This window comes from Ptiloglossa arizonensis, chromosome 1 (assembly GCF_051014685.1).
Source record: "Ptiloglossa arizonensis isolate GNS036 chromosome 1, iyPtiAriz1_principal, whole genome shotgun sequence".
In the NCBI taxonomy this organism is placed as follows: Eukaryota; Metazoa; Arthropoda; class Insecta; order Hymenoptera; family Colletidae; genus Ptiloglossa; species Ptiloglossa arizonensis.
In genome coordinates, this window is record NC_135048.1 from 29,168,628 (window position 1) to 29,184,106 (window position 15,479).

General features: G+C 41.3%; 1 long non-coding RNA gene across 1 annotated transcript in view; it reads right to left on the reverse strand.

The window, feature by feature from the left end:
* Positions 1–5,424: 5,424 nt before the first annotated feature.
* Positions 5,425–15,479, reverse strand: part of LOC143145102 (uncharacterized) — a 68,639-nt gene continuing 58,584 nt past the window's right edge. Inside the window, exons 2-4 of the long non-coding RNA XR_012991612.1 lie at positions 14,843–15,035; positions 8,595–8,745; positions 5,425–5,926 (exon numbers count right to left, since the gene is read on the reverse strand). This is a non-coding gene — a long non-coding RNA (uncharacterized LOC143145102). The remainder of the gene's footprint in view (positions 5,927–8,594; positions 8,746–14,842; positions 15,036–15,479) is intronic.

Below are 15,479 nucleotides of genomic sequence, written 5' to 3' on the forward strand. Positions count from 1 at the left end.
CATAATTATTTTTTCACAACACGTTCGTTGACATCAACCACAAAGAAAAAGAACAGCGAATGTTTCACCGACCGATTTCCGTTTTCGCTCGTCACGAAAAATCATCCTTCGATCCGCTATACTTTCCCCTATTGATCGTAGTTTCCACGTCGATCTCGGAGCTTTCGGTCGCGCGACATCAAGGTCGTTCGTGTTGTCGAAGGTCATCTCCGGAGCGATGTCAATGGCACCGTCAATGTCACCGATCCCATAACCGAGCGCGAGAAAACCTCTAAGCACGATCGTTCGCCCGTGGAACCTTAAAACCGAAGCTTCGTGACTCGTCGAGACCGAGTCGTTGACGCGGGGGGTAAAAAGAGAGAGAAAAACACAGAGACGAAACTATAATTGACGAAACGGGCGTTCTCGTGCGCGCATGCGCACCGGGCGAATTAACGAGCCTGTTACCGGGAGTATTATCGCCCCGGTAATATTAAAAAAGAGAATTTACGACCTTGAAGATGCTTATCGCGCGCTCGTGGGGGCATAAAACACGTAACAGTTACTTCCAGAAAAATTCCATCCGCGGAGCTACGTTTTCGTCCCGGACGCGAACGAATCCAGTCGCTTAATTAAAACTCCGGTAATTCGAGTAGCCGGGAGCTGCGCCACGCCAATTAACTTTACACCGGAACCGAGTAAGACGACTTCGTTGGAGCGGGGGTGGGGCGGGGAACGGGTAAAAATCAACGGACACGGCTCGAAGGAATTGGTTTTTCGTAAAAACTGCGGTAACAAATTGGTCCGCGGAGCAAGACAATTATTGCCGCGGCGCGGCGCGAATCGCTTTACATAATACGAGACCACAATGTATATAACAGCGGTTCTTCTGAAACACCGGGCCCGTTCGATTACGGTTAAATTACGTTACTGCACTTTGGTTGCACGTTGCTTGGTGGCGGAACGTAACGTTCGATACCGCGTCCGGTTGCAACAACTTCGCGTATGAATTTTCATGGTCAAGGTCGTTCGAAGGGCACTAGGCCCCGTAGGATCGTGGTATTCCTTTCGACGAGAACGAAATAACAACGGATGGGTGAATACGTGTCCCTGCTCGAAGGAATACCATGAGTTCGTAATCATGGAAAATATAACCTCAAAAAAATTATCGTAATATTTGTGTTTTCTGTTTCGACTATTTTTTCTTCCGAGATATTTTATTGTATTATCGAAAGAGGGGAGGTTAGATCGGGTAAACATTTTTACAGTATCCCCGGTTTGTAGTACCTCGAGATACGTATATGTTTTTTACAAAGTAGAATACGTAAAGGATTTTTACAAAATAACGAAAAGGGGGAAATCTTTTCAATTTTTTTTCGTAGAAATTAAGGATTCAAAATGGTATGGTTATTTTTATTTTTGGAGGTTATTTCAAAAATTAGGTTGTAGGAAATTAAGTGTAGATATGGTATTATTGTATATATATACATTTTTGTGTTTGGAGGTTATTTCAAGGTCGATCCTCTTTAGAAAGGAAATTAAGCATAGCTATGATATTATTGTATATGTATACATATACACATTTATTTTTGGAGGTTATTTCAAGGTCGATCCTCTTTAGAAAGGAAATTAAATATAGCTATGATATTATTGTATATGTATATATGTACATTTTTATTTTTGGAGGTTATTTCAAGGTCGATCCTCTTTAGAAAGGAAATTAAGAATAGGTGTGGTATTATTGTGTATGTATGTATACAGTTCTCAGTAATTAACGAAACCAGTTGCAAGGATGATTCATGAGAAAAGAAACGGAAAACTTCGTTTCACCCTTCTGGAGAAAATATTCCGGCCAATGTTACAAGGGTTGAAGGTTGAAAGAACGACGTGGTATAATTTTCTGCTTCCTCTTATCCAGGCTTTCCACGGAAAAGGTGACACACTTCCTTTTGTCTCTACGAGAGTCTGGCTGGAATACAAACCCTATCTAATCTTTCGTTTCCAGGTTCCCAGGGTTTAACGATCTCAGACAATACAATTACCCTCCCTCGTTCCAAAAGATCCTTACAATTCCAAAATATTTAATTTCGGTAGAAGTCTAGCTCGATCAATTTCAACACTGGAATGTAATTTTAACAATCTCGAGTATTATACATTTTCTTTCAACGCGTACACTTATTTTTCATTTTTCGTAAAAGAAATTATCCCAACGACCGCAAAACGAACTTAACCTAGTTACAAACATATCGTACATACGACAATGCATTTATACTTTTTTTTATATTTATTCTCCAACAAATTTTGACACATAATTGTCAAAGGATGTCTCCATTCTATTTTCATATTTCATACCGAAGATAATTTTCTTTTATTCCACCAGATTTATAAAATAAATATATATTAAATAAACACACCTACACGTGTGCAACGTAATATTTTAATTATTTTCCAATCCTCGCAAAAATTTCCGAACTACTATTTTCTAAGATGGCACTACAAGACCCACCTCAGTTCCAGGGAAATTAAAAACACGTAAATGTTTATATCTTTATTTATAAATAAACTCAGTAAGTAATTTTGTTCGGTTCAAATGTTAAGCAAATTTCCATTGCGCGAAGAAACCGTCTATATAGTCGAAGAGTCCCGAATAAACGAATTTTCGATCGAAAAGAGAGGTTAGGAATTCGATAGGTCCGAAAAGAGATTCATCGGAGGGATTTCCGTTGCACGTTGCTCTCTCTCTCTCTCTTTCTCCCCACTCCTTTCTCTCTTACTCGCTCTCTTCTCCCTCCCCCCACCCTTCTCTCTCTCTCGTGCGCGCGCACGGTCGCCACGGCACACGCACAGGCGACCGAGGTGAAGCGAGGTCGATGGAAAGTGGCATAATCGCGGATGTGGATCGGCTCAAGGAGAGCAGAAGAGGAGATCCTTTACCTTACTTATGTAACGAGCGGCCGCTCAGTGTCTCGTGTCTTCGACCGCGTTCCGAACACAGAGACCCTTCTCTCGACCGTATTCCCCCTCTCCGCGCTAACCCCGGGAACCCCCTCGCCCCCCACCCCTCCGCCCTATCGCGGCGTTCCCAACGCTTCCGCGACCGGTGTCCCTGAAAATCCCTCGATCTCGACGAGTCGACGCGGCTGCACCCTCGTTTCTTCTCCAGCCCCTTTTCTGGAACTGTTTCCAGCCGGCCACGGAGGCTGATGGTCCTCCAGCTCCCTTCCAGTGGAACGCCACCGGTTCCGGTTTTAATCCTTTAATTAATTGGACGAAAAAGCGGATTCGACGATTAGGATGCAAAAATTTGGTGAAAGTAGAATTCTTTTCGGAGATCGCTACTACCACTTTAGCCGGATCACGAATAATCCGAAGTCACCGCCACGATTCCACCCAAGTCCTCCAGAATTTAACCGACCCGATGTTACGTCCAGTCAGGTCGGTTTACGAGGCCAGGGTCCTCTCCTTTTACTCGTTTGTTTCTTTTTCATCCCTCGTCTTCTGTTCCCTCCGACCATTGGAACATGGTCGTTCGTGGCCCAATGACTAAGCGAGTTATCGGTTCGTGTGCATGTGTGTGTGTGTGTGTTTGGTCGAGGACCAATGCTCACCACCCTCGGAGAGATGCATCGATGACGCGTCAATTTCGTGCATCACCGTCTCGACGCTGGTGGAATTGTTTCCACAGTTTGGGTGAAAAATTACTTTTCCAGACGATACTTTACGACGACTGACGATAGCAATTCTGGTCTGATCGATTACGGTAATGCCCGCTTTCAAGTGGAGACGTTCACCCCTCATTCGAGTAACAGAATCGCTTTGCTCAGAATCAGCTGCTCTGCTTTCGATGTCTCTCGAAAGATTTTTAAACGATTTTAAAATTAGTACAAGCGCGTCACGAATTGGACTAGTTTTATTAGTATATAATTAATTTGATAAGAATAATATATTAATCGTGTACAAATAAAAATAGACCGATTTATTTCGTGTTTGCTCGCATTTTTATCGGAAGGATCTCAACAATCTATTAGTATTACTCTCATGAGATATAAATTACACAAAGTGAAACTTTCTTTGTTGCACGATGTATTTTTTACTTGCGCTACTCCTTTGAAGTGCCGGGTATCGATCATCGCAGCAGTCCATTCATCGGAGAGTAACACTACCCTGTACGCGAGAATTTAACTATTGGATTCCGAACTCGGTCAAATTAAACCGTAGACTATACTATAGTCTATACTATAGACTTCAATCAGAATCTCGAAATCTACTCGACAGAGAGAATCATCGATATTTCCCCCGGAGTCGATTCCTAGTACAAATATAAATCGAAAAGTCCTTTACCGTTTCGCGATCCGAGGCTTCGTTAGCGAGATACGAGCGGTCGAATTTCACGGGCGCGAATTTTGGCGCGCGCTGTTTAAATCACACTCGGCTGCGCGCGCAGCTCCACGTACTTGAGCGCGCGAAAATCTTCAATCGCGTATATCTCAAGAACGGAGCCTCGGATCGCAAAACGGTAAAGAACTTTTCGATTCAGATTTTCACGACGAATTCACACCGAGAAGAAAAACCATTTTCTCAACATCCTATACACGTCAACATTCTTCAAAATCTACCAGAACTATATTCTTCGATCTCTGTAGCTCTTCCAATCTCTTTGTCGCGGTTCATTCGCTCTCGTTAAATCTCTAAATTGTTCACACAGACAAACATCTCTCTCTCTCTCTCTCTCTCTCTCTCTCTCTCTCTCTCTCTCGCAGTTCGTTTATCTTCTCCATTTTTTTCTCACTTCGTTTATTATTTCGCTCAAAGTAGACACCGTGTGATCATCGACCAACGTGATTTTCCACCATGTGTGTTTACTATTGCAGACACGGATGTCCCAAAAACTACTGATCAACGTTTCGTTCCGAGAAGGCTCGAAATCAAGTTCCTACCCAGCAACAGAACGTCATTGTTTTACAGTCGGACTTTCCCGCCGCGTTACGGTGCCCCATCACCGATCGGTGGTACTCTTTTGCTCCTTTTTTGCATTCGAAGAAGCTTTGAAGCTCAGGTGGGAAGGAGAAGATTCATTTAACGGCCGGTCGTAAAAGTCAGAAGCACGGGGCCGTAAAGGCGTTATTCCGGCGCACCGGTGATTTCGACACCGAAAACGGGGGCCGTTGTTGTCGGAGGTCATTCGTCGGTTCAACGCTCGGGCCGTTTACCTGGCTGCTTCGGGCACCGAATCCTTGGCCATTGACGTTCCGCCATGTGGCGCATTACCATTTCCTCCGCGACCGTGTATTTATAGTCCGAAACTTTTCGACCGCGGCATCGATCGGGGGAAAAAACAGAGGTTAGGTTCCCCACCAAGATTCGTCTCGAGTCCTCCCCCCATTCCACCCCGAATCGAGCCGGAGAAATCAAAGACAACCGACTCTACAAAAAATGGTGATCCAATCGAGGGACCACGGAAGCTCGATAAACAGGCTTTTGGAAATGTTTGTTTTTATTGTAAAAAATAATTTCATTCAATGTCCGTCCGTTGCACAGAAGTGGGTACAGGATGTCTTCTGATCAAGGATGCTGTTCAAGTATTTTTATCTTGTTCCTAATGGGACGATTTAAAGGAGATGGTGGGAAAAGGAGAAATATGGTGGGAAAAAATATTAAACGATTATCACTTTTTTTTTTCAAGTTTTTTCAGATATCGACAAACTTGAAAAGTGTGACACGAAGAATAGTTCTCTTACACGGTTTTTTCTTACCGAGTTATTCAAATTGTAAATAGTTTTGGTGTGGTTTAATACAGAGGACATATTAAGGTGGTATTCTTTGGTAAATGCAAACTGTAATCAGTTACGAATCTACTGAATTCGATTGCAAGCTTTCATGTGAAAGTTACGAGCGTGAAGTCACTCCTCCTGGGATGGTCGGTGTAGGTGTCTAACGATTGAATCATCTGAAATCAGAGAATAAGGAAATTTTGTAATCGATGACACAGATGTAGACCTCGATCTACACGCGGAACATAGTGAAAACGTGTTACACGGTTGGAAGGTTTCGATATTAATGGAGGAAGGTCTAATCCCGTCATGGTTGTCGTCTCATCGGTAGTAACCGGGAAAAAAGGACCCGTGATAGAGGAAAAGGTGATATTACAGCCCTCATGGGAATTTTATATTTATAACAAAGATATTCGACGCCGAACGATGTCATATGCTTCGTTTATCGGCCGTATAAATAAAAAGAATATGTTTGCACTAGGTGGAGCACACTTGTCGCTGGTAGCAAGCATAAATGACGCAATCTACGAAACGAAAGTTTTTTATTCGGTCGAGTAATAAGTATTTTTTATAAAAAAGTTGAAAAGGTACGTGGGCTGGGATATATTTGACAAATGGTACGTAGAATCGATATTTGTAAGTAAGTTGGTGAATTTTGAATATTTTCAAATATAATCTAAAAATATTGGAAACCCTCTCCTAACGAAGTCAAAAATAAAGTATATTTCGTTATATTTAAGATGTAGTGATTCCTCGCGGAGTTCTCGATGATACTGATGCAATGGATATATTTTATAAAGTGAAAAAGAAGAGTTTTGTTTATAAACGATAGAACTTAGTCTATCGAATCATCTGTGATCTCTAATATTGCCAAAGAATTATTTTTTATAATTTTTCATGAGAGATATTATTACCCTTACTCTTGTGAAAGTTCCCTAAACGAATTATTTTTGATAATACGAGTTAAATTTGATCAGATAATATTTCCTACTTTCATCTTTAGTCGCACATAATCGTTTATCTACATTTGAAGTATAAATTTGGAGCAGTTATTACGAATCGAATTTCAAGAAGAAATATAAAGTAAAAAATTGAAGTTATATATTATTATTACTGTCCTCCTTAAGTGTCTAAAACATTGTACCTTTTTGATAAGGTTTTGTATGTACGATGAAATGCAAAATAATCTCCAGAGAGAGATTAAAATGGTTTGAAATAAAAATTAAAAAAAAGTACCATTCCTCTCCTTTAATAAAATAGTTGATAACGTTCTGTATCGAGAGAGATTAGAAGTTATGAGTTTTTATTTAGAAATAAAAACAAACAAAAAAATACCATCTCTTTTCTCTAATAGTTGATAACATTTTGTAAATACGATGAAATGCAAAATAATCTCGAGGGAAAGATTAAAATTGCTTGAAATAAAAATTAAAAAAAATACCATCTCTCGTCTAATAGTTGATAACGTTTTGTAGATCCAATGAAATGCAAAATCATCTCCAGAGGGATTAAAATAGCTTGAAATAAAAACAAACAAAAAAATACCATCTCTCTCCTCTAATAGTTGATAATGTTTTATATCTACGATGAAATGCAAAATAATCTCCAGAGGGATTAAAATAGCTTGAAATAAAAACAAACAAAAAAATACCATCTCTCTCCTCTAATAGTAGATAACGTTTTGTAGATGCGATAAAATGCAAAATAAAATTGCTTGAAATAAAAATGAAAAAAAAAAGAAAAGAAAAAAAAATACCATCCTTCTCTTCTAATAGTTACGCACACGCGAACACGATCCTGTGCCATGTCTTCGGATATCAGGAAGGATTTACGGAGCGGAGAGTGCCTTGACCCTGAGAGAGGACTGGAGCGAAGAAAAGTGCGAAGGAACCGATGACTCGAGCGTAATCCGGGTCGTGCCACCTTGCCCGTCGACTTTCCGCGACGCTCGCACAGAAGTCGAGAGGGAGTTCGTTCGTCGAATGGAGGGGGGAACGATGGAACAGTGACGTAACTTTCGAATCCCGAACCCTCCGCGGAGACCAGCTCCCCGAAATTGACCGTGAAAAGAAGCTGCGCGGCCAACAGCCTAACCCAGACGAGTCGCGTCGCTTGGTCTCCAGGCACATCGGTCCGCGAACAGTACAGTACACGCCAATTCCGTTAGAAAATTAGTAGGAACGCCAGTCACCGATTTATCGTGAACGTAATACTTACAACGGTAAAAAAATAAAAAAAAAATAAAATAAAATAAAATCGTACACCGTGATTCGTGTAACATTACATAACGACACCTGGTACGTTAAAAGTATCAACGATCAGCCCAAGCGACTTTGTCTCGACCAGGATGTGTAGAGACTTATATTTAGCGAACATTAACAACCGCAAGTGTATATATATAGACACTCCTCGATAAGCATCCGGTACGAGAAAACATTCGTTGCCGCCGTGCCGAAGAATCTAGCGCTCGAAAATTACACTCATCGTCGACTTCTTGAAAATAATAATGGAACTCTTACTCTTTCATCGAGCGTGCTCGGTAACGGGCGATCGAATACTTTCGAGCGACAGTGTGTACGCATGCACCCGTGGACTCGAGGTTATGTTTCTTCATTCATACCGTCGTTGTTTTTTATATCTCGGGCCACTACCGAATGATTTATTCGTAACCGTTTCTCCTTCGAGATTTTCTACCTCGTGTGCGGTTAAAAATTGATAAAATTTCTCACCGACGTCGGGAATTCGCGAAAAGGGGGACGAAGGAGGAACAAATTATTTATTCGGTAACGAAGGGAAATGGTGGTATGAAAATTTTGCGAAATTTTTCCAAAAATCTTTCGAAACCTTGTCACGAATTTGATGGTGCGATCTCGGTCGAAATTCGATCCTCTTCGGTCCGGCGAGTCGTTTCGTTTTTTTTTTCACGTGGACGAGAATCATTTCTGATAGTAGCGACGATCTCTACTCCCGATCGACGATCCGGGAGACCGCAAACCTGGAACAAAGAAGGTGTAAATGTTGCTACCTGTCGACGAACGAGCCTTTTCCCTTTTCGTCGATCCCCGTTAACCGATCGGCCCGCTGGAAGGCCGATCGAACGGGTGGAACGATTCGATCGACGCACGGAGCCCGTGCTCGGGCGTAAGTCACGCCACTGGCAGCGCCCTCCGACGGGAGAACGTGGACACGAATACCGAAGAAGGGGAAAAGCAGAAACGGTGGGTGGTGGCGATCGAATTGGGAGTGGGGGTGGGGCGAAGCGGTACGACGCTTCGAGTCGGAAACGAAACGAAACGAAACGGGCCGAGGAGTGGGGGGAAACTGCGAGCCGGACGGGACGCGAGGGGACGGGTGGGGGGTTTAGAGGGAAGACGGTGGAGGGGAGGCGGCAGAGCCGGCAGGAAGAAGGACGAAGGAGACGAGGAAGGAGAACCGAAGGGAGACGACCGGCAAGTCGAACGAAGACACGAAGTTCATATCCAAGGAGATGTGGGACGATGGCCCGGAGTAACCTCCATCAAGGATGGACTTCCATCCACCGACGGCCGGGACGTACTATACACATCCATGCCTTTCCTCGCCAGTTATGCGAGCCTGGATAATCATCCTGTAGCGAGCGGCCCCGATCCTCCTCGAGCGGAGCCACCGCGTTCAGATTTTCTGCTTTTTCTGCGAGCTTTTCTCCGCAGCCTTCCGAGACGATCGAGCTGTCACCGATCAGTTCGATGTAGGTGTCGAATCGGGCACGCCACGTTCGAAACGAAGCTGTTACTGTTCGAGCAATTTAATATTTTACTCGAATATTCGAGTGTACGAGTATTCAAGTTGTATTCGAATATTTGAGTATTCGAGAAGCATTCGAATGTACGAGTAATCAAGTAGTGTTGGAATATTCGAGTATTCGAATTGTATTTTAATATTCGAGTGTTCAAATTGTATTTTAATGTTCAAGTATTCAAATTGTATTTTAATATTCGAATAGTATTCGAGAATACATGCGGTAGTCAAATAGTCTAGTATTCAAATAGTATTCGAACATTCGAGTATTCGAATTGTATTTTAATACTCGAATAGTATTCGAGAATACATGCGGTAGTCAAATATTCTAGTATTCAAATAGTATTCGAACATTCGAGTATTAGAATTGTATTTTAATACTCGAATAGTATTTGAGAATACATGCGGTAGTCAAATATTCTAATATTCAAGTAGTATTCGAATATTTGAGTATTCGAATTGTATTTAAATATTCGAATAGTATTCGAGAATACGTGAAGTAGTCAAATATTCTAGTATTCAAGTAGTATTCGAATATTCGAGTAATCAAGTAATATTCGAATAATCGAATATTCAAATGGTATTTGAATATTTGAATAGTATTCGAGAATACACACAGTAGTCAAATATTCGATTGATATTCGAATATTCTAGTATTCGTGTATTATATACTCGCGTTAGGGTCCACATGTCCAATTACTCTATTCGAACGCATATTCGCATATTCTCGTTTAATTTTCACCATTTTAGTTTATTCTTTTTCGTTTCGCATAGCGCTCGGATACTGAAATATTCAAAGTGTCCATAAAATATTCAAATACCGAAATATTCCAAGTGTTACTAAAATATTCGAATATTCCCAATCCTAATGGAAACTAAATAATATAATATTTGCTCCTAGGAGTGTCAATGAAAAAGAATATATATATATATATACATATATATTTACACATACAATTAAAATTTGCGATGCAGCGGAGATCGACAGCAGATCCGTTTCGATTTTGGAAAAAGACATTCCTTGTTCGTAACACGGAACGCGCACTTCCGGCGCGAAAATATAGAGCGGAACAGGGCGATAAATATTTGTATTCTCGCACCAGATCAATTTCTATTTTCAAGACAGTTTGGTAAGGAGCCCAAGATTATTGGACCTGAAAATGGTCGTCGATTGTCGCACAATTTCTGCACGGTGAACCCTTTCCCGTACACGTTCGCCACGTAGGTTAACAAATTCGTTTATTCGCACGATGGATAAAAAGTTGCCCGATGGACACCACCGTCACGGGGTCGACGACCATCGAGAAAAAAGTATTGTTGTTTTCTTTCGACGGCCACCTCTCGAGGCGAATAATGACGTCAACGAGCCGCCGGCCATGACTCGGGCGAAATGTGGAACAGGAATCGTAGAAAACGAGGGAAATTCTCGTTTAATCTTTAGACCACCGATCCGTGCTCACGCGCTCCAAATTTGCCGAGGGGAGCTTATCGCAACCGAAAGTATCGTTCTCATAGACTGGAAAGTTGGTAACTACGATTTCGTCGAATTCTAACGACGATTTTCTTCGACGGGAATTTCACTCGGAAGACGCTTACGCGGCCGGCCGCCTTTCTGTTGTACGACTTCGAATTCGCGGATATTAACCCTTAACTGTACTCCCAGACCCCCATTGGAATACATTACGCGAGTGACACGGATCGGTTATTTTGAAAATTCAAAGAATATTCTTTAGGTCAAAGAATACTTTATACTTTCGGTCAAAGAATACTCTATTCTTTAGGTCAAAGGATACTCTATTCTTTAGGTCAAAGGATACTCTATTTTTTAGGTCAAAGAATACTCTATTCTTGTAGTCAAAGAATACTCTATAACTTGTAGTCAAAGAATACTCTATTCTTTAGGTCACAGAATACTCTATTCTTTAGGTCAAAGAATACTCACACATACTATTTATTCGTGAATTAAAAGAATATAAATAAAATGGGAATTAATTTTTAAAAAAGCAAGATGATCCTTGTATAGTCAGAATATAACTGAGATAGATTGGTAATTTTCAAAATTTTGTTTTATTTACAAAGCAATAATGAACATCGAATTAACCCTTAAGTAGGCATGATGGAGTAGGGTGCTTGGCTACTTATAGGTTACTTCATTGGAATACATTACTCTATTCTTCAGGTCAAAGGATACTCTATTCTTTAGGTCAAAGAATACTCACACATACTATTTATTCGTGATTTAAAAGAATAGAAATAAAATGGGAATTAATTTTCAAATAAACGAAAGGACCCTTGTATAGTCAGAATGTAAATAGCTGAGATAGATTGGTAATTTTCAAAATTTTGTTTTATTTACGAGGCAGGGATGATCATCGAATTAATACTTAAGTAGTCATGATGGAGTAGAGGATTTGTCTACTTATAGGTTGCTCCATTGGAATACATTATGCGAGTGACAGGGATTGGTTATTTTGAAAATTCAAAGAATACTCTATTCTTTAATTAAAAGATCACATGCTATTTATTCATATTTTAAAAGAATATAAATAAAATGGAAGTTAATTTTCAAAAAAGCAAGATAATCCTTGTATAGTCAAAATATAACTGAGATAGATTGGTCATTTTCAAAATTTTGTTTTAATTCCAAAGCAGGGATGAACATCGAATTAACCCTTAAGTAGGCATAATAAAGTAGAGGGTTTGTCTACTTATAGGTTGCTCCATTGGAATACATTATGCGAGTAACAGGGATTGGCTATTTTGAAAATTCAAAGAATATTCTTTAGGTCAAAGATAAGCATCACATGCTATTTATTCGTGAATTAAAAGAATAAAAATAAAACGGAAGTTAATTTTCAAAAAAGCAAGACGATCCTTGTATACTCAGAATGCAGCTGAGATAGATTGGTAATTTTCAAAATTTTGTTTTATTTACAAAGCCAAAATGAACATCTAATTAACCCTTAAGTAGACGTGACGAAGAATGGGACTTGCCTAATTATAGGTTGCACCATTGAAACATATTAAGTGGTTGACGTGAATTAATTATTTTTAAAATTGCACAAAGATCGAATACTCTACTTACAAAGACGAGCATCAAATGGTATATATTCGTAACTAAAATGAAAACATGCGAATTTGGTAAACCTATTTGTCTTGCGAATAGCAGTAGCGAACCTAGTTATCGATTAGGACAATATTGACGACCGATCGTCGGAACAGTGACTCGGTACATTCTGACGAAATTCTCCGATACTGTTACGGCATTGAATTATCGGAAAGAAAGTGCTTTGACGGGCGACGAAGCGGGGAACTAATGATTCATAAAGATTCGAAGAAGCGTGGCGTCGGGTTGCCGAAATGGGAACCTCGGTTACTCTAACTTTCGCTAATTGCGCACGAGATCAAAGGCCTGGTGTCGGGCCGCGTTCAAAGCATTACTCTTTGCGCCACGGAGAGAACCTCGAGACACTTCCAGGTTGGCTTTTCCCGTACCAGCGACAATTTCCCTCAATCCAGTGATGCACGGACTTCGATCGTCCGAAAAATTTACAAGCACTCTGCGACGAACGATGCAAACGTGCGACAAATTACAGTGAAACAAGTCGAACACCGGAAGTAGCAATGGGACCGAGACGCGGTTCGATACCATGGATACGTTTACGTTCGAAATCGGTGTTCCTGCATCGATCGTTCGAATATTGGCTAAATACGATTCAAATACTCGAATATTATTCAAATAGTAGACCATTCGGAATTAGAATACAATTCGAATACAGTGACTATTCTGTATTCGAATATTATTCAAATACTAGACCATGTGGTATTCGAATACTATTCAAATACTAGATATGTACTCGAGTATTATTCAAATATTAGGCCCGTATTCTAACACTATTCCAATACTTGACTATTCCGTACTCGAATATTAATCGAACAATAATCATGCAACGTTATTCAAATATCCGACTATTCCGTACTAGAATATTATTCGAATTATCAATCATTCGACACTATTCAAATACTCGACTATTCCGTACTAGAATAATATTCGAATAATAAATCATTCGACGCTCTTCAAATACTCGACTATTCCGTTCTAGAGTATTATTCGAATAATCAATCATTCGACGCTATTCAAATACTCCACTATTACGTATTAGAATACTATTCGAATAATCAATCATTCGACGCTACTCAAGTACCCGACTTTCCCATACTAAGATACTATTCGAGTAATCAACCATTCGACGCTATTCAAATACTCGACTATTCTGTACTAGAATAATATTCGAATAATAAATCATTCAACGCTCTTCAAATACTCGACTATTCCGTTCTGGAGTATTATTCCAATAATCAATCATTCGACGCTATTCAAATACCCGACTATTCCATACTAGAATACTATTCGAGTAATCAATCACTCGACGCTATTCAAATACCCGACTATTCCCTACTAGAATACTATTGGAATAATCAACCATTCGATGCTATTCAAATACTCGACTATTCCGTACTAGAGTATTATTCGAGTAATCAATCATTCGATGCTATTCAAATACTCGACTATTCCGTACTAGAGTGTTATTCAAGTAATCAATCATTCGACGCTCTTCAAATACCCGACTACTCCGTACTAGAGTTTTATTCGAATAATCGATCATTCGACGCTGTTCAAGTACTCGCCTATTCCGTACACGCGTACCCTATCACCACCGACCAATCCGTTCAGGCCGTCCACGTAAATGTGCATTAGCGTTCCTCGAACTTTCTCCCGAAAGAAATATTAACAATCGTCTCGAACTAATCGTCACCGTAATTGTAATATCCCGTTTAAACGGTGTGCGTCGCCGGATCGGTCCCATCGCTAAACGGAAGAAAAGCAATCGGGCTCGAAAACCTACGCGTCCTAGTAGAGGAGACGGTCGCCGCGAAGGAAATCGTGACAAGTCGGAACAATTCCGTGGCATTCCGCGAGATGGTCAGGCCGACGAACCCCGTGCGCGTCCGTGCGAGCAGAAACGAACGCATACGCGTGAAAGTAATGGTCGCGGGTCGGTGTGCGTGTCTGCGTGGCCGCGAGCGCGCCCGCGCGCACGTGTGTGACCGTACGTGTGCGTATGTGTGTGTGCACGCGCGCGCGCGCGCTCGCCTGTACACGTGTGTATACGTTGTGCACGACTTATGTGCCTGCACCACGTCACATGACTTCGCCTTAACCCAGTGCCAGTGGCAGTGCCCATGGAACGAGCGCTTTTTGGGTCTAGGTCTATCGAGGGCGTTCACCCTGCTTACGTTGTTAACACACTTACCATACCGCTCGACGAACCAGGCCTCGCACCGCCGCCGCCACGGCGCGCTTCCACCTTACCCGCCGACCAGACGAAGAGAGTAACGTCTGCCTACGCCACTATGACCTCCGGCCACGTGGTCAAGAGGCTTCACTTTTAATCGCGCTCCGCTCGGACGAACTCCATCCGGCCGGTTTCAGCCGCCGCGCAGCATCTGAAAATGAAAACCGCACGCGGTCGATTTTACCTCCTCGCAGTGACGCGCGCCCGATATTTAGCCGGCCCGATATCGATCTCGCCTCGACTAACCTCCAATTCGAGGGATAGATCATTTTTCGGGGAGTTTCCAAGGTCGTCGTTTCGGAACACTCGAATTCGAAGGTATTACTGAGGACAAGTGTCTAGAGAATTATTATCTTTTTGTTTATGTATGCGAGCGATATCAATTTCGAGTCGACTAACCTCAAATTTGAGAGGTAGATTAATTTTAGGGGATATTTGGGCAGTTTCCAAGGTCGTCGTTTCGGAACGCTCGAATTCGAAGGTATTATTGCGGACAAGTGTCTAGAGAATTATTATCTTTTTGTTTATGTATGCGAGCGATATCAATTTCGAGTCGACTAACCTCAAATTTGAGAGGTAGATTAATTTTAGGGAA